This window comes from Doryrhamphus excisus, linkage group LG6, assembly GCF_037039965.1.
Source record: "Doryrhamphus excisus strain RoL-2023G ecotype Guam linkage group LG6, RoL_Dexc_Guam_v1.1, whole genome shotgun sequence".
Classification (NCBI taxonomy): Eukaryota; Metazoa; Chordata; class Actinopteri; order Syngnathiformes; family Syngnathidae; genus Doryrhamphus; species Doryrhamphus excisus.
Window position 1 is genome coordinate 349,539 of NC_136362.1, and position 23,943 is coordinate 373,481.

The window sequence follows — 23,943 nt, forward strand, 5'->3', positions numbered from 1 at the left end:
CTGTTTTGATCACATTTTGTGCATCTTTGTTGTGGGATACATCTTCGGCCTGCTGCCATGCTCGTTGCCCTGCCGTCCTGATCAAGCCTCTGTGGATTTTCCCTTCTTACCCCTCAATAAACTGTCTTTAACCATACAAGGCGTCTGCAATTTGGAGTTCATCCACAATGCGGACAGAAAAACCTGACAGAACAATCTGGTCACACAACATGGACTCCGTGGATGCCCGAGAAGTATTGGGCGCTCAAAATGTGCTCCTGGGACACCATTCAGAGATTCTTCAAGGTCTAACCGAGACCAACAAAGCCATTCTCGTTCAACTCAGGGACTTGACTCACAGGTTCACCGAGACCAAGACCAGCTCTATGCCGGACAAGGGTGTGGACATATCAGCCCCTGAGCAGTCAGTATCAAGAGAATCGAGTGCATCAAGGGAATCGAGTGCCACCCAGCCAGAACCATTTGCGGGTGAGTTCCATAAGTGTAAAGGATTTTTGATGCAATGCCAGCTTGTGTTTCAACAGAGACCCACTACCTTTTTTGATGAGCAAAGCAAGGTCAACTATGTTTTGGGCTTGTTACAGGAGCGAGCATTGGCATGGGCAGAGGCCTTGTTCTTGTCCCAAGGTACGCCAAACTCTTCTGATGAGCTATCCCAAGAGATGAAGGCTGTGTTCCACCATCCCGAATCTTTGGGCACTACGGAGGGCCGACTTCTAACTCTTCGCCAAGGATCCAGAAGCGTGGCAGATTACTCAGTAGATTTTTGGACATTAGCAGCAGAGTCTGGATGGAATGAAAGGGCCCTCCGACAGGCATACATCAATGGGCTAACCGAAACCCTACAGGATGAATTAGCAGCCAGAGATGAACCCGACGACCTCAAGACACTTGTTGCTATGAGCATTCGCATTGATAATCGACTCCGGGAACGGAACAGAAGACAAGCGTCACGACCTCCCTCACGACCTTCCCTCAGTCCTGGAGCACAGTTTATGGCCGCTCCAGAGACCCGTCAACCTGCCAACTTTAGGCCAAGCTTGCAACAACACACACAAGAGGAGCCTATGCAGCTGGAATGAGCAAGACTAACTCCTGAAGAACGGAGCCGCAGACTACAGGCTGGGGAGTGCTTGTACTGTTCCAGTCCCAATCATTTTCGACGAGACTGTCCTAAACGTGAACCCTCACACCAAGATGTGAAGGTGGGAACCTTAACAAAGGAAGCAAGCTCAAGGAAGGTCCCCATTAAACGCCTGACACTGGTTGCCCAACTCCTGTTTGGTAATATGTCCCTCCACGTGTCAGCCCTGGTGGACTCTGGAGCAGAAGGCAATTTCATTGATGCCGATCTGGCAACTGATCTTGGAGTTCCACTCAAAGCTCTAGAGGCTAGCTTTGTGGCGAAGGCTCTGGATGGTCGCCGTCTGGCGACTGTCACCCATCAGACTGAAAACATTACTCTCATGCTCTCTGGGAATCATCAGGAAGAAATATCTCTTTTTGTATGGAAAACTCCGGAGGATCCTGTGATCCTGGGATTTCCATGGCTCAGTCAGCACAACCCCCAAATCAACTGGACTGCAGGGGAGGTGCTCAGCTGGAGCAACTTGTGCCTCTCTCATTGTCTGAAGTCAGCTGTACCTCCTTCCCCAAAGGACACCCCCAGTCCCGAGGCACCGCCAGATCTGTCCCAGGTCCCGCCAGATTACATGGAATTAAGAGAAGTTTTCAGCAAGAGTAGGGCACTTTCCCTTCCCCCACATAGGCCCTATGACTGTTGTATTGATCTCCTTCCGGGGGCCCCTCTCCCTGTAGGAAAGTTGTATAACATCTCACGTCCTGAACGTGAGGCTATGGAGACGTACATAAGGGAATCCCTAGCTGCAGGGATACTTCAACCCTCCTCTTCCCCAGTGGGAGCTGGATTTTTCTTTGTAGGCAAGAAAGATGGCACTCTGAGACCCTGCATAGACTACAGAGGCCTAAACAACATCACAGTCAAGAATAAATACCCCTTGCCCCTGCTCACATCTGCCTTTGATGCTTTACAAGGAGCTGAAGTCTTTACCAAATTAGACTTGCGCAATGCTTACCATCTTGTGCGCATAAAAGCCGGAGACGAGTGGAAGACAGCTTTCAACACCCCCTTGGGGCATTTCGAATATCTGGTTATGCCGTTTGGCCTGTCCAACGCCCCAGCCGTTTTCCAAGCTCTGATAAATGATGTATTGAGGGACTTCCTAGGAAGATTTGTGTTTGTTTACCTTGATGACATTTTGATTTACTCGAAGAACCTTGACAAACACATCTCCCATGTTCGCCAGGTCCTCCAGTGCTTACTGGAGAACCGACTGTTTGTCAAAGCAGAGAAGTGTCTTTTCCACACTGAATCCGTGTCATTCCTGGGCTACATTTTGGGAAAAGGCAGTGTCGGGGCAGGCTTGGAAAAGATAAAGGCAGTAACTTAGTGGCCCACACCTCAGACCAGAAAGGAGTTACAACGTTTTCTGGGGTTTGCCAACTTTTATCGCAGATTCATTCGCAATTTCAGCCGTGTCGCGGCGCCCCTATCTGCGCTAACATCGACTAAGACTCGGTTCTGTTGGAACCATCAAGCGGTGGTTGTTTACCACCGCCCCCATCCTGATCCAACCTGACCCTTCCAAGCAGTACATTGTTGAGATGGATACCTCGGACACGGGGGTCGGAGCAGTGTTGTCCCAGAGGGCTGAGGATCAAAAATTGCACCCATGTGCTTTTTTTTCCAAACACCTTTCCCCAGCAGAGAGGAATTATGATGTGGGCGACAAGGAGTTGCTGGCAGTCAAACTGGCCCTGGAGGAGTGGCGACACCTGCTGGAGGGGACGGACCAACCATTTCTGGTATGGACAGACCACAAGAATCTCTCTTACATCCAGTCAGCTAAGAGGTTGAACTCCCGCCAAGCAAGATGGGCCTTGTTTTTTTCTCGATTCCAGTTCCAGCTTACCCACAGACCAGGCTCCAGAAATATCAAACCAGGTGCCCTTTCTCGTCAGTTTGGGGGCACTACCGATGAGAGGTCAGAACACACCATTCTACCGTCTTCACAGATAATCGGGGCCATCGAGTGGGAGATCGAATCTGTGGTCAGGCAGGCCCAAATTGACGAGCCGGATCCTGGAACAGGACCTGCAAAGCGACTATTTGTTCCAGATGCTGCCCGTACCCAAGTGTTGAAGTGGGCCCATGAGTCCCGCATTGCCTGCCACCCGGGAATAAATCGTACAAGCTCCTTTATCAAGAGACAGTTTTGGTGGCCTACCTTGGACAAAGATGTCAGGAGCTTTGTGTCAGCCTGTGGAGTGTGCGCCAGAAACAAATCTGTCCACCGACCACCCTCTGGGTTACTACAACCACTACCCCATCCTGGACGCCCCTGGTCGCATATTGCAGTAGATTTTGTCTGTGGACTTCCACCCTCAAATGGCAAAACCATTATGACCATTGTAGATCGCTTTTCCAGGTGCGCACATTTCCTGTCCTTGGAGAAGTTCCCCTCAGCCTTGGAAACTGCGAAACTCCTGGTGGATCATGTTTTCAGACTTCATGGCATACCCACCGACATTGTCTCCGATCGAGGACCCCAATTCATATCCCGTGTGTGGAAGGAGTTCTGTAAAGAGCTCGGAGCTACGTCCAGCCTCACGTCAGGGTACCATCCCCAGTCAAATGGGCAATGCGAGAGGCTCAACCAGGATCTAGAATCAACCCTCAGATGTGTTACTGAGAACAATTCTTCCAATTTGGATTGAGTACGCACACAATTCTATGACCAGTTCTGCACTGGGTATGTCTCCATTTGAGGCCGCGCTAGGCTATCAGCCACCTCTGTTCCCTGCCCAGGAGTCTGAGAGTTGTGTGCCGTCAGTGCAGGCCCATCTTGAACGTGCCAAGCGGGTCCGGAAAGAAGCTTGCACGGCCATGCAGAGATCATCGGAAGAAAATAAGAGGCTGGCGGACAGACGGCGGATCCCAGCTCCACTATACTCTCCTGGTCAAAATGTTTGGCTCTCTTCCAAAAACATTCCCATCAAGACTGATGCTCGCAAACTCTCTCCCCGGTTTCTGGGTCTATTTGCCATTGAGAAGATTGTCAATCCTTCAGCGGTGAGGCTCAGGTTACCACCCACCCTACGGGTACACCCAGTATTTCATGTCTCCCAGATCCGTCCTGTTACCACCAGTCCTCTGTCTCCTCCTTCGGAACCTCCTCCTCCTGTTCGGGTCATTGATGACCATCCGGACCTCAACGTCCGACGTATCCCGGACGTTCGTCGGAGAGGGAGAGGGTACCAGTACCTGGTGGATTGGGAGGGTTACGGCCCAGAAGAGCGTTGCTGCGTACCCCGCTCTGCTATTTCAGACCCTGACCTTGTCCGTGACTTCCATCGCTCCTATCCGGACAGACCTGGTGGGTTGCCAGGTGGCGCCCGTTGAGGGGGGGGGGGTACTGTCAGGATCCCCCCCCCCCTCCAGACCCCTTCCCCTTCCCTACCTTTTGTCTCTTTATGACAGCACCCTTTGGTAGGCATCATCCTTGATGCCTTGGAAGCTTTGTCGCATCATCCTTGATGGCAGCCCTTAAAAGCCCACGGAGAGCGAGAGACTTCACCAGATAGTTGACAACCTTCGAGTGGTAACACTTGTTCACTTAGGTTTTCATATATGATAGAGATTCCTGTTTTTGATCACATTTTGTGCATCTTTGCAGTGGGATACATCTTCGGCCTGCTGCCATGCTCGTTGCCCTGCTGTCCTGATCAAGCCTCCACTCTCCTCCAACACCAGTGAACATTCAGGGAATGGACATTGAGATGACTCTATCTGCTCAAGAGACTGAGGTCTTTTGGAGTGCAAGGGGCACTCCTCTATGACTCTGTTGTGGCTTCAGCCATTTTCCAGGGAGTGGTCTGCTGGGGCAGCAGCATTTCGGCTGCGGATAGGAAGAGACTGGATAAGATCATCAGGAAGGCCAGCTCTGCACTGGGTTGCCCTCTTGACCCAGTGGAGGTGGTGGGAGAAAGGAGAATGTTGGTTAAGCTATCATTCATGTTGGAGAACGACTCCCACCCCCTGCAGGACACTTTGACAGCACTTGAGAGCTCCTTCAGCGATAGACTGCTTCACCCCAAGTGTGTGAAGGAGCGATATCGCAGGTCTTTTCTTCCTGCAGCTGTCAGGCTGTACAACCAGCACCGCTCCCAATAGACGTCTACACTGCTATGTACATCTGTGTAATACTTGCTTTTATATTCAGTATAGTTACTCCAGACCCCATTCACTGTGCAATATCTGATCAACCTCCATGTGCAATATTAAGGGCTCTAAATGTTATATGTGAAGTATTTCCATAATGCCTCATATTAACTCTCTAACAAGATCTCAGTGTATAGACTGGTCATATATCTCATCTCGTCTCATATTATCTACATACTGTATTGTATATAACTCTATATAACTGGGTGGAAACATGGCCTTTCAAGTCCTGCTTTTACAAAAAAATCAAGGTGACAAATCGGCACAAGGATATGTGTTTGATGTCTGAAGGTGTGTACACAAGCATCCATCCCCAATTTGGACACACAATCCATATTTCCCGGATGACTGATGGGCTGGGAATACATAACAGGCCGGTGTTGGAGGACCTGAGGAACCGCGATGGTTCATAACGTAAAAGAAATTCAGAAAGATAAGGCCCAAAAGCCCTAAGAATTTAAAAACCTTTAAGAGATAAGAAAGAAAGATATATACCATTAAGAAAAATAAGAAGGCCCACAACCCCTAAGACATATAAAAACCATTAAGAGAACCTTCAAATGGATCCTGAAGCATACAGGGAGCCAATGCAGTGATTTTAGAAGCGGTGTAATATGCGCCTGCCTTCTGGTCCTCGTCAGCACACATGCAGCAAAAGTTGTTCTGTAAAAGTCGTAGACTTGTGATGTTTCTTTTCGGAAGACCAAAAAGCAGGGCATTGCAATAGTCCATACGACTGGAAATAAAAGCATGCATCAGCATCTCTCTATTTGCCCGAGAGAGGAAGAGGCGGACTGTGGCTATATTCTTTAAATGAAAAATAAAATCCTGTTTTTGTAACATTTTTAATATGTGGAATAAGATTGAGCTCAGTCCCCTTAAAGGCCCCATCCTTCAGGTTTCCATAGTGTAGTGGTTATCACGTTTGCCTTACACGCAAAAGGTCCCCAGTTCGAAACTGCCTTTCAAGTCCTCCTTTTACAAAAAAATCAAGGTGACAAATAGGAACAAGGACATGTGCTTGATCTTTGAAGGGACTTGAACTCTTGACCCTCAGATTTAAAGTCTGATGCCCTACAAACTGAGCCCCCAGGCCTTTGGTCAGAAGACTTGTTTTTGTGTATTTGGAATGAAATGTTTTCTGCATGTTGAACAATTTTCAACAGGAAAGATATCTTCTAGATGTATCAATAAAAGTGATGAATCACCAAATGTGGGGCTCGAACCCAATCATGAGCTTAAGAGTCTCATGCTCTACCGACTGAGCTAATCGGGCCTTTTTCTGCTCTAGATATAATTTTTTTGTTATGTTTTTATTGATGTGGCCATCCTGATGTTTGATCAATTCCACAGCTGACCTAGTTTCTCAGGGAACAGAAGGAGCGAGACGTTCAGTCATCGCTGAAAACTTTGGAAGTGGAGTCACCTTAAGTATGGTCTGCTTTGGTGAACTTCAGAGACATCATGACCAGTCTGCATCAAGGCATTGTCTTGTAATGGCCACTGAAATCCATCAGCAGAGGTAGTGGGGTACGTAAGCGCGTCACTAGACTCAGCTGTCTAGTGACATGTGTTGTCATGGTCTTTGTATAGAGGAACAATTACAGGAGTTTTTGAGGGTCAGGATGGCCGAGTGGTCGAAGGCGCTGCATTCAGGTTGCAGTCTCTAATGAGGCGTGGTTTCGAATCCCACTTCTGACAACGTCTTGCATCTTGAAGTGGCGTCACCCAGTAAACCAGGGGTGCTTCTCAACATGACCGCTGCTGAAAAGTGTACAAAGCATCCAAAAGTGTATTGCATCCTGGGGACTTGCGTTTCTCCAGAAAACAGTCTTTGTACTTCAACATGACCTCGAATGAAAAGTATCAGAGTCATGGAAACACCAGAAGAGGACTGCTGGAATTGAACAAACATGCCCCTCATCTTTTACCCTCCTCTGCTGTGTGCTGAATTTAAATTAGTTAAATTAGTTGTATCACTGGTTGAAATGCCACAGCTGGCATTTTCCTGGTCAGGTCCATTATCCACGACTGGAATGATTTGGCAGCAAAGGACTGTCAGATTGTACAACACAGCTGAGCACTTGGAAACGAAAATTGAGAGAGGTCTTGTTCTCGTGAGAAGGGTTTGCTCTACCCGAATCGTAACCCTACTCCACGTGACATTGTGACATAAAAAACAGGAACTCCCTGTCTGGGAATTGTACCCCAGGGCGTGATACTGTCCACTATACAATATATCTGGGGACGTCAACCAATGAAATCCATCCATTTTCTGTACCTTTTCTGTATCCTCATCAACGGACTGTATTCCCCACCCGTTAATGGCATGGGGACATTCCAACCCAAGATGAGAACACACTGGACCAGGTACACAGCAACATACGTGGCACAGACACAGCTTCACACTGCCCCCACTTTTAGCCACGACTGAAAAAGCAGAACGCCACCTTAGAAGCTGAAATACTCACTTGGGAGAGTGTTAGACTGACGTTCTGAAGGTCCCTGATTCAAGGCTGGGTTTCAGCACAATCCCTGTTTATGTTGCGACTTGGCAAACAGTTTGAAAAGGCTTATTGGCTGGCTTCATTCTTCAAAAGGCCGGAGATGAGGTTACAAGACAAACCAGTGACCTCAAGGGCACACGTTGAGTCCACCTGGCCGTGTTCTCTAGATGAGTCTCTTGTAATGTAATAGTGAAGAAACCCAGTCCGTGATTTATTGTTCCCAAGTACCAAACACTAATCTGATCCCAAGTCCCGATTTCTATGCCAAAAAAAGCCTTAGGTCTAACCCTAAACCCAGTCCTAACTGCCTTCTCCAGTCGAGCACCTTATCTTGTTGTGTAGTACTTACCAGAAACTCAAGTCTATCATTTATGGACGTGTTTTATTCGTTTTTCTGTCGTCAGTCACTTCAGGATGACAGCAGTTCGCAGATAGCGCTCAAAGATGACCCTAACCGTTCGACCGAGGACCAAGACAAATCCTATTTATAAAATCACAAATACTTCAACTTGCTGATCTTCAAACAGCTAAAATAATGCATAAGGCTAAAAATAAGCAATTAGCTAAAATTGTCATCCAATACTTCTCTACAAGAGAGGAGAAATATTATCTCAGGGAAGAAATACATTTGAAACACTTCTTAGCTAGTACTTCTATGCACCCAGACAAGGTTAGAGGAGGTTACAACCCAAACCATTGACTCCAAGGGCACAAGTTGAGTCCACTGAGTCATCAAGGTGAGCCCGAGGGTGGCTAAGGTGTTTCTTTCACAGCTCGTTTTTAAACCTTTCAAGCCGCGATTGTCTTGTTTTGTTGAAGGAAAGCCCATTAATTCTGGAACAATTTTCCCTACAAAGGAGGAATCTTTGTCAATTTGGACAATTGTCAATCTGCCCCCACTTTGGACACGTCGTCATGTTTCATTGTTTGGCAACTGCTTTGTGACTTCGCCAGTCCCCTTAAGAGCCCCTTCCTTCGGGTTTCCATAGTGTAGTGGTTATCACGTTTGCCTCACACGCAAAAGGTCCCCAGTTCGAAACTGGGTGGAAACATGGCCTTTCAAGTCCTTCTTTTAAAAAAAAAAAAATCAAGGTGACAAATGGGAATAAGGATATACAGTATGCTTGATCTCTGAAGGGAATTGAACTCTTGACCCTCAGATTAAAAGTCTGATGCCCTACAAAGTGAGCCGCGAGGGCTTTTGTTCAGAAGACTTGTTTTTGTGCATTTGGAATGAAATGTTTTCTGTATGTTGAACAATTTTTAACATGAAAGATATCTTTCAGATGTATAAATAAAAAGTGCTGATTCGCCCAATGTGGGGCTCGGACCCACAACCATGAGATTAAGAGTCTCATGCTCTACCGACTGAGCTAACCGGGCCTTTTTCTGCTCTAGATATGATTTTTTGTTCTGTTTTTATTGATGTGGCCATCCTGATGTTTGATCAATTCCACAACTGACCTAGTTTCTCAGGGGACAGAAGGAGCAAAGCCTGGAGGGTCAGGATGGCCGAGCGGTCAAAGGCGCTGCATTCAGGTTGCGGTCTCTAATGAGGTGTGGGTTCGAATCCCACTTCTGACAGTTTCTTGCATCGTGAAGTGGCGTCACCCAGTAAACCAGGACCACATGACCGCTGCTAAAAAGTGTACAAAGCATTGATTCCAGGATCTATCCATCAGCATCAGACAAATACCCCAAACCTAATCCTGGCCGTGTTCTCTAGACCAGTCTCTTGTCATGTAATAGTGAAGAAACCCAGCCTGTGATTTATTGTTCCCATGTACCAAACACTAATCTGAGCCCCAATACCGATTTTTATGCCAAATACAGCCTTAGGCCTCACCCTAAACCCAGTCCTAACTGCCTTCTCCAGTCCAGCACCTTATCTTGTTGTGTAGTACTTACTGTTACTGTTACACAAAAACTCTCTGCCAATGCTGCAACAGCAGGGGAATTAGCTCAAATGGTACAGCGCTCGCTTCGCATGTGAGAGGTAGCGGGCTCAATGCCCGCATTCTCCAAGGAATCCTTTTCCGGAATAGTTTTTTTGTTGAAGAGATGACAGAATTAAGTCCAGGATCTATCTATCAGCGTCAGACAAATACCCCAATTTATTGTTCCCAATTTATTGTTATTGTTCCCAAGTACCAAACACTAATCTGAGCCCCAATACTGATTTCTATGCCAAATACAGCCTTAGGCCTAACCCTAAACCCAGTCCTAACTGCCTTCTCCAGTCCAGCACCTTATCTTGTTGTGTAGTACTTACCAGAAACTCAAGTCTATCATTTATTGACGTGTTTTATTCGTATTTCTGTCGTCAGTCGCTTCAGGATGACAGCAGTTCACAGATAGCGCTTAAAGATGACCCGAACTGTTCGACTGAGGACCAACCCAAATCCGCCACTAGACCACCAGGGCTGCACTCTGAAAGGCAGAGACTGTGTCGCTTTGACGTAGTCCAGCAAAGGAACCAAAATAGTTATGAGACTGGACCTTCTCTGCCCATGCTTCATCAGCAGGGGAATTAGCTCAGATGGTAGAGTGCTATGCTTAGCATGTGAGAGGTAGTGGGATCAATGCCCGCATTCTCTAACCCTAACTCAGTCCTAACTGCATTCTCCTGTCTAGTACCTTGTCTTGTCTTGTTGTGGGATCAATGCCTGCAGCCTCCAAGGAGTTCCTTGCTTCTTGTAGAAGAGATGTTAGGATCGGAAATAAGTCCAGGATCGATCCACGTGGGATACCCGTGTCCGATTCCCGGCCAATGCAACAGGGCTGTTTTCATACCTTTAATCGTGTAAAAAAAGTGCCAAGACCATTTTCGGGACCAACTGATGACCTCTGAATACGATCAGAAACGTCACACCTCTCCACCTGAGACTTTCCACCCGAAGACTTGATTATCTAATCCAAATCCTGTCCATAGTGGCATTCTCAGCCACAGCGTGTTCGAGCCCGCAACCCCAATGAGACGCCGCCAAACGCTGAGCCGTACTCACCGCCCCAAAACAACAGACCTTTGATAGCTTGTTGATGTTTTTCTTCAACAAAATGTGCTCCATTGGTCCGCCACGGTGATGTGGGAGCTGAACCCAAAGGCAGAGCTCTGATCCGATGGTCCTGAGCTTTGGGTCAGCACGGAAAGGATAAGATCGTGGGTAAAAGCAGCTGAAATGACTTTGTTTTGTGGTGCGGCTGGCTGTGTCATCCGCGAGGAAATTGGACAAAACCCACTGCGGAAATTGCACGTCAGTGTGAAGAATGTAGAAAGTCTGTGAGGATTAGTATATGGCAGCTCAAATTCAAATCATACTTTGATTCAGTACATGCTAATGATGTTTCCTAAAAACACAGGTGGTGCATTTGAATAGCACAACTCAAGGGCGATGAGGATGGGATTGGAACCCGTGCATGCAGAACACAATGGATGAGCAGTCCATCACCTTAACCTCCCGGTCACCTCATCCCTTTGTGACCTTTGACCCTGGTCTCGTTTACTCCAAATGACACATCTAAAGCAGTGTAGTGTTTTGATGTTGCGGAAACTGTGGGGGCCTTCTTGCTCACCAGGGAGGATTAGCTCAAAGGGTAGAGCGCTAGCTTTGCATGCAAGAGGTAATGGGATTGAACAAGTTATTCCTTGTGTGCACATTGTTAATGCTGTGTAGGAAATAGTCAGATCAAATGTATACAATCTGGGGTTACAACAGTAACTTTCCCATAACTTTATAGAATCAAACCAAAACCAACCTCAATTGAGTTGGCTTGACCAAAGGAGCCATGCATAAAGGGAAACAATCTCCAGGTATATTACACCGAAGTTGTCGCTATTGTGAGCCATACATTCATCTACTCTCAGACTATTCTTAAACCAAAGGAGAGTTTCGAACCGGAGATTTCTTGATCTGCAGTCAAATGCTCTACCACTGAGCTATACCTCCTCAAGCGCACCAAACATGGTTCCACGATGGGAAGCAAATGCACTAAACCAGCACACATCCTCATGGTGACTGGGAGAATTGAACCAACAAAGGTTGACTTCTTGATGGGTCAGCAAGGTCCAGAAGGTTTACTTAAACAAGTTATTCCTTGTGTGCTAGTTTGAGCCCCACATTTGGCGGTTCAGAACTTTTGGTGATACATCTTAAAGATTTCTTTCCTGTGGAAAATTGTGCAACATGCGGAAAATATTTTATTCGAAGTACACAAAAACAAACCCCATTTTTGTATGACCACAAATGGTAGAGCGCACGCTTCGCGTGTGAGATGAAGTGGAATCGATGTCTGCATTCTCCAAATGGTATATTATGCCTTTTTCCTGCTAAAAAAGCGTTCTCCATCTCCAACATCGTACCTGATACTTTGATTAATTGTATTCTAATGATGTTTCCTAAAAACACAGGTGGTGTCAAGACTACTGCATTGGTATAGTCCCATGAGGATGGGATTCAAACCAATGCGGGCAGAACACAATGGATTAGCAGTCCAGCACCTTAACCTCTCGGTCACCTCATCTCCTGCAGGACCTTTGTTGATGTAGCCAGTTGCTTAATTGCGCCAGCAGGGGCCGCTGTGGTTTGTCTGCAACACGTTTTGTTCCTTTGGCCCCTCTTGGTTGCCTTTCTCAATGAGTATCCCCCGTTTGTTTGCTGTCTGAACTTCAGTTTTGTTTCCTGTATGTGAAGGTAGGCAGCATGGCGGTTTTCTCTTGAGTAATGGCTTTATTTAGGCCTCATATGATTGTTTTGTGTAAATCGTTTATTTGCTATCCTTTTATTATATTTTTGCAAAGTAATTTTTGTCTGTAATGTCGAGTAGTTTATTTTATTATTAACAGAGTTTTGTTTCCTGTATGTGAAGTGGGAATAAAGAGACTGTCAGCACCACAATCGCTCCCTGCTTCGTGGTCACCTCCGTTCGCCACACCTAATAAAAAAAAAACACAACGCAGAGCCACGGAGGTGCAGCAGCCACGCCAACGAGCGGAAAGGGTTACATCTTTGGTGCCGTGACCCGGATTGTGGTGTCCCAAGACGGTTGACAAGGGAGTCCTCACTGCCCTTTCAATTAATTTGAACATTTGGTGACATATCCTTTTATTGTGGAAATAACACAATTAATGTTTCATTTTCATATGTGACTATATGGTGTAACCGTGAACAGTAGAGAGTATTGGTTCCATTTGAAAGTTGCTTTTTCTGGTTGTTCAAGTACAAATCTTGAATTTTCGATATTACTGTGACATAAGTTTACATTTACCAAGCTGTTTACAAATGATCAAAGTTGAAGAAAAAAAACTCCAGCAGCCGACCAAAGACAATGGACACAACCCACCCCACCACCTCCAACCCTGTCACCTTATCAAGTAAGTCACCAAGTTGACCGCACACGCGGGCCCGCAATAGATGAGGGGGCACCCGTGCAGGTCAGCAGGCCCAGGATGAACCTCAACCAGGTATTCACACCAACCACAAAAGATACAGGGCTGTATCAGCGACAGGCCGATGGAGACACACCTACAACCAGTCCACCTCAAGGTCACCAGTACCCCAGCCATCCAGAAGCTGTTTCTATGGGGCACTTAAACAGGGACCATATCACCATCCCCATCAACCCAGAGCAGACCTACAGACAAGTTGTCCAAGCACCACACACAGGGAGATGTTGGAATAATTTTCAACCAGTTATGCGGCTGCCATTAAACTCAGAGAGTGCACCAACTGACCACCTCCATCAGCCACAACCATTTACTCGCTATCCTATAGACATCAGGGATGCAGAAGCCCCTGGCCAGCCATACCCCGTCACCTCAGGGCCACTCTATACCGTTGCGTCTGTGCCCCACAGCTCGACCCGAGGTCCAGGTCCCACACTGATGAGTAGTTTGGACCATGTGCACAACATACGTGATGCTCCCCTACGATACCCAACATTTGCTCCACCCTCCGACGCATACACATATTCATGCCCACCTCACCTGCCCTCAGAGAGGTATACTAGGCCCAACCCAACACCTCAACTGACTTCCTATGGTGGTTTTATGCAGACTCACCAGGTGAAAAATGTTCCAGTCTTCACAGGAAACACTGAAAGCAAAATGCTAATAGAGGACTGGGTCCGAGACATGCATTATCTCCTTGAGGCCCTAGAGCTGCCGATGCACCCTTGCTTTCCCACGATTGTCAGACATTTAGGGGGCAAAGCCAGGAAGCTTGAACTCAACCTCCCAGCCCTTGAACAAACCCCTGAGTAAGCCTTCGAGGAATTGAGAGCAGAGTATGGTGACACACAAGGCTCTTTAGACCCGCTGGCCGACTTCTATGAGCGCAGCCAGAAGGCAGGCGAGACCGCTTGTTCCTTCGCAATTGCTTTAGAGGCAGTGTTGTGAACAGTGGAGGAAGGTCAAAGAGGTGGTGACCCTTTTCCTGACCGTGATAGTAAACTGGTGCGCCAGTTCCTGAGAGGGCTCCAAGATGCAGAGGTGTACTCAAGGATCGCACCAATGAAACCCAGGCTTCTCAGTTCCCGGCAACTGCAAGCGGAGTTGCGGAACCTGGCTAAAGAAAACCGGGCGTTCCACACACCACTAAAGGTGAGAAAAGCCCACACACAGGTGCAGGTGACAGTTGAAGGTGCAGGAGGGACGAAGCAAGACAAGATAAAGGCTAACTCTGCATTATCAGATTTGATGGAAGCAGTTAATAAATTAGCTCTGAACCAGGAAGAGCAGATGGCCAAGTTGTCTCAACTTGAGTCAAGACTTGCCTCCTCGACCCCTGTGATCCCAGTTAGGACACGGACCCCTGCTAGGAACACTACACCGAGCCCAGGTGTCGTTTGCTACAGGTGTGGGATGTCAGGGCATACAGCTAGGGTCTGTAGAGAAATTCTCCCTGACACAGACCAAGCAGTGTCTCTTCAAATCCACTCAACGGGCTCAGAAGAGAACACTCCCCACTCCCCACAGTGCGGTCTTTAAACGCCTAGGCCCCATGGTCGCTGGGGCAACCATGGGTGAACACCAAGACCCCCCACGACAGAGTGACAACAATGTTGTAGTGGACACACCCCTTGTGGGACCCAGAAATGAGGCAGAGGTAGAGGTCAATGGAGTTGAGTGTCGGGCCCTCTTTGACAAAAGCTCTCAGGTCACGAGCATTACACACAAGTACTGGCGTACCCATCCTGTCCTTAGAAAATCCAAACTCAGACCCTCTAAAATTCCCATAGAGGGTGCAGCAGGTCAGAAGGTTTCACACTATGGTGTCCTGAATATAAAAGTTAAGATGTTTGGAAAGGAGTTTAATAAGTTGCCAGCTTTTGTTGTTCCAGACTCGCAATACCGTTCCTCTGTCCCTCTGCTGATTGGAAATAATGTTCTTCGGGCGTCCGGAGACCACCTTCAAGCAGCCCATGGCAGCCAATTCCTCCAGTGGGTAAAGGAAAGCCACCCAGAATGGTACGCTGCTTTGTCGGAGGTGGAGAACACTCAACCTGAGCAAAATCAGTGTGTGGTGGGTCCTGTTGTGTATGCTGGACATAGAATACGCGTTCCAGGTGGACATGAGCTAAATTTAAAGTGCAAGATCAAAGGGGGCCCAAAAAGAAAAACGTATACCGCCCTCCTGGAAACCGTCCCAAAGCTCCCTCAAGACCTTCTGGTGGCTAAAGTCCTTGCTAATGTCAGCAGAGGTTACGCTCCCATCCGAGTTATGAACCTATCCCAGCAGGCCATTGTGATAAAACCAAACACTCATCTGGCAGATGCTGTTCTGGTGGACAGGGTGGTGGAGTTTAGTGACAGCCAGGAGGATGACTCCGTCAAGGGGGGAGCCATAAGCCTTGAGCAGGTTGTGTCGGCTTGCGGGGTGGACCTAAGTGAAGCTGCAGTTGAAAGTGACCACCAGCGCACTCTTCTCAAAGACCTGATTGAGAGAAATAAAAGTGTGTTTTCCCAGTACCCCCTGGACTATGGCCACACAAAAACAATGCAGCATGAGATCCCTTTGGTGGACTGTAAGCCATTTCGGCTCCCATATCGCAAAATCCCCGCCTCTCAGTGGCAGGATGTACGGAAGTTGTTGAATGATATGGAGTCGACAGGAGTTATTAGGCCTAGTAAGAGTCCATATGCTTCGCCTGTGGTGATAGTGACCAAGAAGGATGGCACTCCAAGGCTCTGCATCGATTATAGGAAGCTTAACTCCTGCAGCACTAGGGATGCGTTCCCTTTGCCTCGTATAGAGGAAGCATTGGAGGCTCTTGGTCAAGCAAGGTATTTTTCGACACTCGACCTCACAGCAGGGTACTGGCAAGTAGAAGTATTTGCCCGAGAGAGGAACGGGCGGACTCTGGCTATATTCTTTAAATGAAAAATAAAATCCTGTTTTTGTAACATTTTTAATATGTGGAATAAAATTGAGCTCAGTCCCCTTAAAAGACCTGTCCTTCAGGGTTCCATAGTGTAGTGGTTATCACGTTTGCCTTACACGCAAAAGGTCCCCAGTTCGAAACTGGGTGGAAACATGGCCTTTCAAGTCCTCCTTTTACAAAAAAATCAAGGTGACAAATAGGAACAAGGATATGTGCTTGATCTTTGAAGGGACTTGAACTCTTGACCCTCAGATTAAAAGTCTGATGACAAATGACAAATGCCTTTGGTCATAAGACTTGTTTTTGTGTATTTGGAATGAAATGTTTTCTGCATGTTGAACAATTTTCAACAGGAAAGATATCTTCCAGATGTATCAATAAAAGTTATGAATCACCAAATGTGGGGCTCGAACCCACAATCATGAGCTTAAGAGTCTCATGCTCTACCGACTGAGCTTCTTCTGCTCTAGATATCATTTTTTTGTTCTGTTTTTATTAACAAACGTGCCCCTCTTTGCTAGGCTATCTTTTACCCTCCTCTGCTGTGTGCTGAATTTAAATTAGTTAAACAGGAGTTTTTCAGGATGGCCGAGTGGTCGAAGGCGCTGCATTCAGGTTGCAGTCTCCAATGAGGTGTGGGTTTGAATCCCACTTCTGACAACGTCTTGCATCTTGAAGTGGCGTCACCCAGTAAACCAGGGGTGCTTTTCAACATGACCGCTGCTGAAAAGTGTACAACGCAGACCTATTGCATCCTGGGGTCCTGCGTTTCTCCAGAAAATAGTCTTTGTACTTCAACATGACCTCGAAGGAAAAGTATCAGAGTCATAGAAACACCAGAAGAGGACTGCTGGAATTGAACAAACGTGCCCCTCATCTTTTACCCTCCTCTGCTGTGTGCTGAATTTAAATTAATTAAATTAGTTGTATCACTGGTTGAAATGCCAAAGCTGGCATTTTCCTGGTCAGGTCCATTATCCACGACTGGAATGATTTGGCAGCAAAGGACTGTCAGATTGTACAACACAGCTGAGCACTTGGAAACGAAAATTGAGGGAGGTCTTGTGACCGAGCACCGAATCCTAGCCACTAGACCACCAGTTACTTTGTAAAAGAAGGAATAGAAAGCCCATGTTTCCACCCAGTTTTAAACAGGGTGCCTTATGACCTGGTCACCTGAACAGGGACTTGAATCCCGGACACTCAGATCAAAAGTTTCATGTTCAGGCGACCGGCTCAACCTTTGTCTTGTCTGACCACAAACTCTTTTTGTCCAGAAGATATTTGGATTGTCCATGTGGGTAGTTTAAGACCTCAGTCCAATTTGGGGGTGGACATTTCGGGACCGGGCGCTCTTCATCTCTGCAAGGACAAGTACAGTATGCCAGAAGATTTTGTCTTCATTGAGTTGTCCTTATTTATTCAAGTCCCTGTTCAGGTGGTGAGGAGAAGTATTAAATGTGAAACCAATCTTTTTTATCCTCCTCCTGTGGTCAAGTCCAAAATGCCAGAAGACTTCTGCTCCCTCATCCTCAACACTGAGAAGGCCAAAGAGAAGCGACAAGGTCTCTGCCTTTCTGAGTGCATTTCTGAGTGCATTCTGTGCTCTCACCGCTGTGGTCTGGGTTCGATTCCCGGTCAGGGAATTGACATTTGGATAGGTTTTGACTGGATATAGGATTTGTCTTCCACCTCGGTGGAATGGTTGGGGTTGGGGTTGGGGTCACCTTGATGCGCTACTTGAGAATAATAAATCATGTACTGGGTTTCTTCACTTCCATGATAAGAGACTAATCTAGAGAACGCGGCCAGGATTAGGTTTGGGGTATTTGTCTGACGCTTAGGGATAGATCCGGGACTCATTTCCGATCCCACATCTCTTTTACAAAATACAAAGGATTCCTTGGAGAATGCGGGTACCGATTCTGCTACTTCTCGCATGCGAAGCAAGCACTTTACCATTTGAGGTAATTCCCCTCGTTTGGGGTATTTGTCGGAAGCTAAGGGGTAGATCCAATCCCAACATCTCTTCTACAAAAGGCAAAGAACTCCTTGGAGACTGCGGGCATTGATCCCACAACAAGACAAGGTGCTAGCGGGGAGAATGCAGTTCGGACTGGGTTTAGGTTCGGACTGGGTTTAGGGTCCCAGACTGGTGGTTGCAACCGCAACCCTGCTCAAGGTTCAACGTGACATACAAAACAGGAACTCCCCGTCTGGGAATCCAACCGCGCAATCTTCCATGTGACAGGCGGAGATACTGGCCACTATACTAACAAGGACTGCTGCTGAGTTGATGTAGTGTCGATTGGCCAAAGCGGAATTCAGAACAGGCTTGTGGCCCATGGCCGTTTTTATGGTAGCTGGAGACTTCAGCCAGTGAAATCCTTCCCATTTTCTGTAGCTCTTATCCTCATCAACGGACTGTATTCCCCACCCGTTATCAGCATGGGGACATTCCAACCCAAGATGAGAACACACTGGACCAGGTACACAGCAACATACGTGGCACAGACACAGCTTCACCCTGCCCCCACTTTTACCCACGGCTGAAAAAGCAGAACACCACCTAAGAAGCTGAAATACTCACTTAGGAGAACGTTAGACTGAAGTTCTAAAGGTCCCTGGTTCAACCCTGGTTTTCAGAACAATCCCTGTTTATGTTGTGACTTGGCAAATAGTTTGAAAAGGCTTATTGGCTGGCTGAAAGGACCTTAACTTAATTCTTGAAAAGGCCAGACATCCAGCCATCCAGACAAGGTTAGAGGAGGTTACAAGCCAAACCATTGACTCCAAGGGCACAAGTTGAGTCCACCGAGATATCAAAGTGACCCCGAGGGTGGCTAAGGTGTTTCTTTCAAGCCGCAATTATGATGTCTTGTTTTGTTGAAGAAAAGCCCATTATTTCTGGAACAATTTTCCCTACAAAGGAGAAATCTTTGTCCATTTGGACAATTGTCAATCTGCCCCCACTTTGGACAGATTGTCGTGTTTCATTGTTTGGCAACTGCTTTGTGACTTCACCAGTCCCCTTAAAAGCCCCTTCCGTCTGGTTTCCATAGTGTAGTGGTTATCACATTTGCCTCACACGCAAAAGGTCCCCAGTTCGAAACTGGGTGGAAACATGGCCTTTCAAGACCTCCTTTTACAAAAAAATCAAGATGACAAATAGGAACAAGGATATGTGCTTGATGTCTGAAGGTGTGTCCACGAGCATCCATCCCCAGTTTGGACACACAATCCGTATTTCCCGGATGACTGAAGGGCTGGGAATACATAACAGGTCGGTGTTGGAGGACTTGATGGACCGCGAGGGTTCATAACGTAAAAGAAATTCTGAAAAATAAGAAGGCGCACAACCCTTAAGACATTTAAAAACCATTAAGAGAACCTGCAAATGGATCCTGAAACATACAGGGAGCCAATGCAGTGATTTTAGAAGCGGTGTAATATGCGCCTGCCTTCTGGTCCTCGTCAGCACACATGCAGCAAAAATTGTTCTGTAAAAGTTGTAGACTTGTGATGTTTATTTTAGGAAGACCAGAAAGCAGGGCATTGCAAAAAATAACATGCATCAGCATCTCTCTATTTGCCCGAGAGAGGAACGGGCGGACTCTGGCTATATTCTTTAAATGAAAAATAAAATCCTGTTTTTGTAACATTTTTAATGTGTGGAATAAAATTGAGCTCAGACCCCTTAAAAGACCCTTCCTTCAGGTTTCCATAGTGTAGTGGTTATAACGTTTGCCTAACACGCAAAAGGTCCCCAGTTTGAAACTGGGTGGAAACATGGCCATTCAAGTCCTTTTTTTTACAAAAAAAAGCCAAGATGACAAATAGGAACAAGGACATGTGCTTGATCTCGGAAGGGACTTGAACTCTTGACACTCAGATTTAAAGTCTGATGCCCTACGAAGTGAGCCCCCAGGCTTTTGGTCAAAAGACTTGTTTTTGTGTATTTGGAATGAAATGTTTTCTGCATGTTGAACAATTTTCAACATGAAAGATATCTCTCAGATGTATCAATAAAACTGCTGAATCGCCCAATATGGGGCTCGAACCCACGAACATGAGATTAAGCGTCTCATGCTCTACCGACTGAGCTAATCGGCCATTTGCTGCTCTAGATATAATTTTTTGTTCTGTTTTTATTGATGTGGCCATCGTGATGTTTGATCAATTCCACAGCTGCATTCAGGTTGCAGTCTCTAATGATGTGTGGGTTCAAAACCCACTTCTGACATTGCGGGGCCACAAGTCTTTCCAGTTCCAGTTAAAAGCCCGGCTCCTCATGTAGTTTCCATAAAGTACCAAGGTATTGTCCTTGTATTTTGAGGGCAAAAGGAGGCGTTTGCAAGTGGACCTCAGACCTGGTCACCTGAACAGGGACTTGAATCCCGGACACTCAGATCAAAAGTTTCATGTTCAGGTGACCGGCTCAACCTTTGTCTTGTCTGACCACAAACGCTTTTTGTCCAGAAGATATTTGGATTGTCCATGTGGGTAGTTTAAGACCTCAGTCCAATTTGGGGGTGGACATTTTGGGACCAGGGGCTCTTCATCTCTGCAAGGACAAGTACAGTATGCCAGATTTTGTCTTCATTGAGTTGTCCTTATTTATCAAGGGCCTGGGTAGCTCAGTTGGTAGAGCAACAGACTTTTAATCTCAGGGTCTAGGGTTCAAGTCCCTGTTCAGGTGGTGAGGAGAAGTATTAAATGTGAAACCAATCTATTTTATCCTCCACCTGTGGTCAAGTCCAAAATGCCAGAAGACTTCTGCTCCCTCATCCTCAACACCGAGAAGGCCAAAGAGAAGCGACAAGGTCTCTGCCTTTTTGAGTGCAGATCAAAAGCAGTCCCTGGTGGTCTAGTGGTACTGGGTTTCTTCACTATTCCATGATAAGAGACTAATCTAGAGAATGCGGCCAGGATTAGGTTTGGGGTATTTGTCTGACGCTGAGGGATAGATCCTGGACTCATTTCCGATCCCACATCTCTTTTACAAAATACAAAGGATTCCTTGGAGAATGCGGGTATCGACTCTGCTACTTGTCGCATGCTAAGCAAGCACTTTACCATTTGAGGTAATTCCCCTGGTTTGGGGTATTTGTCGGAGGCTAAGGGGTAGATCCAATCCCAACATCTCTTCTACAAAAGGCAAAGAACTCCTTTTTAATGTGTGGAATAAAATTGAGCTCAGTCCCCTTAAAAGCCCCTTCCTTCAGGTTTCCATAGTGTAGTGGTCATCACGTTTGCCTAACACGCAAAAGGTCCCCATTTCGAAACTGGGTGGAAACATGGCCATTCAAGTCCTTCTTTTACAAAAAAAGTTAAGGTGACAAATCGGAACAAGGACATGTGCTTGATCTCTGAAGGGACTTGAACTCTTGACGCTCAGATTTAAAGTCTGATGCCCTAGGAAGTGAGCTGCGAGGGCTTTTGGTCAAAAGACTTGTTTTTGTGTATTTGAAATGAAATGTTTTCTGCATGTTGAACAGTTTTCAACAGGAAAGGTATCTTTCAGATTTATCAATAAAACTGCTGAATCGCCCATCATGGGGTGCGAACCCATGTCCATGAGATTAAGAGTCTCATGCTCTACCGACTGAGCTAATCAGGACTTTTGCTATCCATCTTGGAGGTGGACATTTCTGGATCCTGGTCCGATTCCCGGCCAATGCAACAGGGCTGTTTTCATACCTTTCATCGTGAAAAAATTGCCAAGACTTTTTTCAGGACCAACTGATGACCTCTGAATTCAATCAGAAACGTCACACCTCTTCACCTGAGACTCTCCACCTGAGACTCTCCACCACAAGACTTGATGATCTAATCCAAATTCTGTCAATAGTGGCATTCTCAGCCACAACCTCAATGAGACGCCGTCGAACGCTCGGTCGTACTCACTAGCCCCAAAACAGCAAGACCTTCGATAGCTCAGTTGGAAGAGTGGAGGACTGTAGTGGTTCAAGCTGGCATCCTTAGGTCGCTGGTTCAAGTCCGGCTCGAAGGACAAGCCTTTTGCTTATGTTATGTCTGCCAGGAAAGAATGGCAATGCCGTCTTGTCTGAAGGACCTCCGCTTCCCTGTCGATGGAGTTGGACTTGAAATTGGCAAACGGAGAAATTCTGATTGAGTGATCAATGCAGTTTGTCTATTTGAATACATTTCATCTCAACTCCTGTTGGAAAAGGACAGCCATTTCCGTGAGAGCCCAAGACCCCTGGATTGTACCCCAAAATACTTTGCGCTCATCAAAGAGTAAAGTTGGTGTCCTGGTTTGCAAAGCCTCCATTGTTACGCCAGAAGGTGCCAGTCACATCCAAATCAAAGGGTTCCATGGTGTAATGGTTAGCACTCTGGACTCTGAATCCAGTGATCCAAGTTCAAGTCTTGGTGGAACCTACTTGCCCTGCAGCAATCGAGTGTTTGGACTGTGTCTTCCTTTAACAGTAAGAGTATGATGACTTATTGACTTACTCTACGAATCAGTGGTAACCGTGGATCAGGATGAGGTCCCCAAACGACGCCAATGTCTGTGACAGCTGATGTCAATGATCAGCTGATCAGAAGATACTTGGTTTGTGTGCGGGGCCACAAGTCTTTCCAGTTCCAGTTAAAAGCCAGGCTCCTCATGTAGTTTCCATAGAGTACCAAGGGATTGTCCTGTTGCCCTCGTATATTGAGGGCAAAAAGGAGGCGTTTGCAAGTGGACCTCAGACCTGGTCACCTGAACAGGGACTTGAATCCCGGACACTCAGATCCCAACAACTTCAATAACCTCCGCCCTATCTCCAACTTACCCTTCATTTCCAAAATTCTTGAAAAAATAGTCTCCTCCCAACTTCACGCACATCTCACCCTTAACAATCTGTATGAACCCTTCCAGTCCGGCTTCCGTCCCCGTCACAGCACCGAAACTGCACTCATCAAAATCACCAATGATCTCCTCACTGCAGCTGACACCGGTTCACTTTCTATTCTCATCCTCCTTGACCTGAGTGCGGCCTTTGACACCATCTCACACCCCATCCTCCTCAGCAGACTCTCCGAAATTGGCATCACCCACACCCCCCTCCACTGGTCCCACTCCTATCTCACAGACCGCACTCAGTTCATTCAGCTTTAATCTTTCTCCGACCCCTCCCCAGTCACCACAGGTGTGCCCCAGGGCTCTGTCCTGGGTCCCCTTCTTTTCATAACCTACCTTCTCCCCCTCGGCCATATCTTCCGTAAATTTAACATTCACTTTCACTGCTTCGCGGATGACACCCAGCTCTACCTCTCTTCCAAACCTAACTCTACACTCCCACCCCCCTCCCTCACCTCCTGTCTCTGAAATAAAATCATGGTTCACCTCCAACTTTCTGAAACTTAATAGCAATAAAACTGAATTCTTACTCATTGGCACCAAATCCACCCTATCTAAAGTTGACTCCTTCTCTCTCTCCATCGACAGCTCCTTAGTCTCCCCCTCCCCTCAGGTCAAGAGTCTGGGTGTCATCCTCGACAGCACACTATCTTTCCAATCCCACATCAATAACGTCACCAGGTCAGCTTACTTCCATTTGCGCTCCATTAATCGTCTACGCCCCTCCCTCAACCCCCACACCACCGCCATCCTTGTCCATAGCCTTGTCACTTCCCGCATCGACTATTGTAGCGCTCTCCTCTTCGGCCTCCCTCACAAATCCCTCCATAAACTTCAACTGGTTCAGAACTCTGCTGCCCGGATCATCACCAGGACCCCCTCAT

The 23,943-nt window shown here is 46.9% G+C and overlaps 10 non-coding genes across 10 annotated transcripts; 9 read left to right on the top strand and 1 right to left on the bottom strand.

The window, feature by feature from the left end:
* The first annotated feature begins 6,921 nt into the window (after window positions 1-6,921).
* Window positions 6,922-7,003, top strand: trnal-cag (transfer RNA leucine (anticodon CAG)). The gene has a single exon. It is a non-coding gene; the product is annotated as a tRNA-Leu (tRNA).
* Window positions 7,004-8,788: 1,785 nt separating this feature from the next.
* On the top strand, window positions 8,789-8,861 carry trnav-cac (transfer RNA valine (anticodon CAC)). Its single transcript has one exon. It is a non-coding gene; the product is annotated as a tRNA-Val (tRNA).
* Window positions 8,862-9,119: 258 nt separating this feature from the next.
* Window positions 9,120-9,192, bottom strand: trnak-cuu (transfer RNA lysine (anticodon CUU)). Its single transcript has one exon. It is a non-coding gene; the product is annotated as a tRNA-Lys (tRNA).
* A 119-nt stretch (window positions 9,193-9,311) lies between these two features.
* trnal-cag (transfer RNA leucine (anticodon CAG)) lies at window positions 9,312-9,393 on the top strand. The gene has a single exon. It is a non-coding gene; the product is annotated as a tRNA-Leu (tRNA).
* Window positions 9,394-16,268: 6,875 nt separating this feature from the next.
* trnav-uac (transfer RNA valine (anticodon UAC)) lies at window positions 16,269-16,341 on the top strand. The gene has a single exon. It is a non-coding gene; the product is annotated as a tRNA-Val (tRNA).
* A 2,899-nt stretch (window positions 16,342-19,240) lies between these two features.
* Window positions 19,241-19,313, top strand: trnav-cac (transfer RNA valine (anticodon CAC)). The gene has a single exon. It is a non-coding gene; the product is annotated as a tRNA-Val (tRNA).
* A 592-nt stretch (window positions 19,314-19,905) lies between these two features.
* On the top strand, window positions 19,906-19,978 carry trnav-aac (transfer RNA valine (anticodon AAC)). The gene has a single exon. It is a non-coding gene; the product is annotated as a tRNA-Val (tRNA).
* Window positions 19,979-21,413: 1,435 nt separating this feature from the next.
* Window positions 21,414-21,486, top strand: trnav-aac (transfer RNA valine (anticodon AAC)). The gene has a single exon. It is a non-coding gene; the product is annotated as a tRNA-Val (tRNA).
* A 628-nt stretch (window positions 21,487-22,114) lies between these two features.
* trnay-gua (transfer RNA tyrosine (anticodon GUA)) lies at window positions 22,115-22,201 on the top strand. The gene is given in 2 exon segments: window positions 22,115-22,151; window positions 22,166-22,201. It is a non-coding gene; the product is annotated as a tRNA-Tyr (tRNA).
* Window positions 22,202-22,521: 320 nt separating this feature from the next.
* trnaq-cug (transfer RNA glutamine (anticodon CUG)) lies at window positions 22,522-22,593 on the top strand. The gene has a single exon. It is a non-coding gene; the product is annotated as a tRNA-Gln (tRNA).
* The last annotated feature ends 1,350 nt before the right edge of the window (window positions 22,594-23,943 follow it).